Source organism: Rutidosis leptorrhynchoides, chromosome 5, assembly GCF_046630445.1.
Source record: "Rutidosis leptorrhynchoides isolate AG116_Rl617_1_P2 chromosome 5, CSIRO_AGI_Rlap_v1, whole genome shotgun sequence".
In the NCBI taxonomy this organism is placed as follows: domain Eukaryota; kingdom Viridiplantae; phylum Streptophyta; class Magnoliopsida; order Asterales; family Asteraceae; genus Rutidosis; species Rutidosis leptorrhynchoides.
Genome location: NC_092337.1, coordinates 390,589,260 through 390,591,652, shown reverse-complemented (window position 1 = coordinate 390,591,652; position 2,393 = coordinate 390,589,260).

Here is a 2,393-nt window from a genome sequence, read left to right as displayed (position 1 = left end):
TTTGACTTAAGTTTGATATGTTGACCATGATTTCATGACCTACTGAGATATTTGACTTTAGTTGACCACTTTGACTGAGTTGACTTTTGGTTTGAGTTTGGTTGACTTTTGTTGACTTGCTTGGACTAGTTGACTTTTACTTACTTAATGAGTCAGTCTGAGCACTAGGACTATGCGTACACTATGGGTTGACATAGTGTGACATATATGTATACTTAAGATGACCTATTTGACTAGGTTGCGTTATTCGGTCGTGATTGTTCGACTATCGTACGGTTTTACTAAGAGATTTTTCAGTGCTTTTGCTAAGGTGAGTCTACAGTCCCTTTTTCAGCAACACTTTTGGGATGAGATACATGCTGCTTTTGAAACTATTTCTTAAACTATTTTTACAGATGTTTTACATATTAGGCACGAGTAACTAAACTAATATACATATGAGTTCAGATCAGAAATTCTTTAGCTTGATTATATTAATTACTTTAAGTAAGCTCGAATTATAGGGACGGTACCGTTAGGTTTGACAAACCTCGCCTCAACCTACGAGGTGCTTATTCTGTTGTTACTTGTACACCTGATCAGTGTATGCTTAGAAAGGGTAAAGAGAAGACGTGTAGCGCTTTAGCTATCCGCGGGTTAAAGTTTTATAATCAAGTGCTAATGATAAATGTATACATTTACGAAGCTTACAAAGAAATCTCGTGGCCTAACTTACGATGAATATTACTTAAACTTGATGTTTACAAACTAGAAACTAGACATGGTAATGTCTACCGGCAGTTGAAACAAAAAGAACTTTTTGATGTCCTACACAGTTGAAACTCGACATCGCTGATTACAAACAGTTTAACACTTGGCATTTGCTGTATGCAAACTTTTGAGAAATGGTTTTCGACAAATGATTTATGAAAATTGTTTTATGAAATATATGATGAACTATTTACTCAAACCTGTAGATTCACTCAACTTTATGTTGACCCGTTTTGCATGTTTTATCTCAGATATTAGTTGCTTCCGCTGTAGAGCATTGCTGTTACGTAGAAGTCAAGCCGAGCATTGGGACCAGAGTTAACATTCCGTTAATGAATTTTGACGGGGTGTTATAAGCTCAATGCCCGGTTTGCTCTCAAAGACCTAGGTGTTTTGCACATGTTTCTAGGTGTTCAAGCTATCCCTACAACTGATGGTCTTTTCATATCTCAGTATAACCATATTTATGATATAATGTCAAGTAATGACATGTCAGAAGCAAAACTAGTTACAACTCCTATGAGTAGTTTTGAAGTTCTCTTGCTAAATGATGGGAACAATCTTACTGATGCACCAAAATTTCGCAAAGTTGTGGGTCAATTGCAGTACCTTGCAATGACTTGTCCCGACATTGCATTTGTTACCAACAAGTTGTCTCAATATATGCATAATCCCTCATCACAACATTGGCAAGATCTCAAGCGACTTTTGCGCTACTTAAAGGGTACGATTCACTATGGGTTATATCTGAATCGAGGCCAAAGCTTAACATTATCGGCTTTTAGTGATTCCGATTGGGGTGGTATAAAAGAGAATGGCCGCTCTGCAACTGGCTATGTTCTATATCTTGGTGGTAACATCGTCTCCTGGAAATCCACACGACAGAAATCAGTATCTTGCTCCTCTACGGAAGCAGAGTACAAGGCTATAGCTAATGCATCGGCAGAACTCTTGTGGATGGAAAATCTCTTATTCGAGTTCGACATTCCAATCTCTTCTCCTCCTATTCTCTATGGTGACAATCTCGGAGCAACGTGTTTATGCGCCAATCTTGTTTTTCACAGCCGTATGAAGCATCTTGCTCTTGATTATCATTTTGTTCGCGAGAAGATTCAAGATGGAACATTATGTGTTCAACATATCAGCTCTCCTGATCAAATCGCTGATACACTCACTAAACCTCTTTTGTGAATACCATTTATCAAATTTCGATCCAAGATCGGAGTTACTGACGGTACCTCTGTCTTGCGGGGGCATCATAAAGCAAACTTGTTTGGATCATTAGATAACGTCTACATTTCCAAAGAAAGAGGATCACAACCATCGGCAAGATCACATCCATATTTCCCAATGGCTAGTCTTTATAATCTTACCAATCATCTAAATGATTACATACCATAAATAATGTATAAGCTCCCCTTTTATGTACTGATTTAGTCCATGATTATAAACAAGATTGAGGGGTACGCGCTACGCGGCTATGAATTATTGATGGCTATTCCTTAAACATAACACTTGGCAAAGTATTATACGTTTCAAAATTTACCAGCATACAGTTGATATTCATTCAGTTGATATTCATTCAATTGTTATTGCTAAGGTTAATTACAAAAGCTAAATAAATAAATAAAAAGCATTATGTT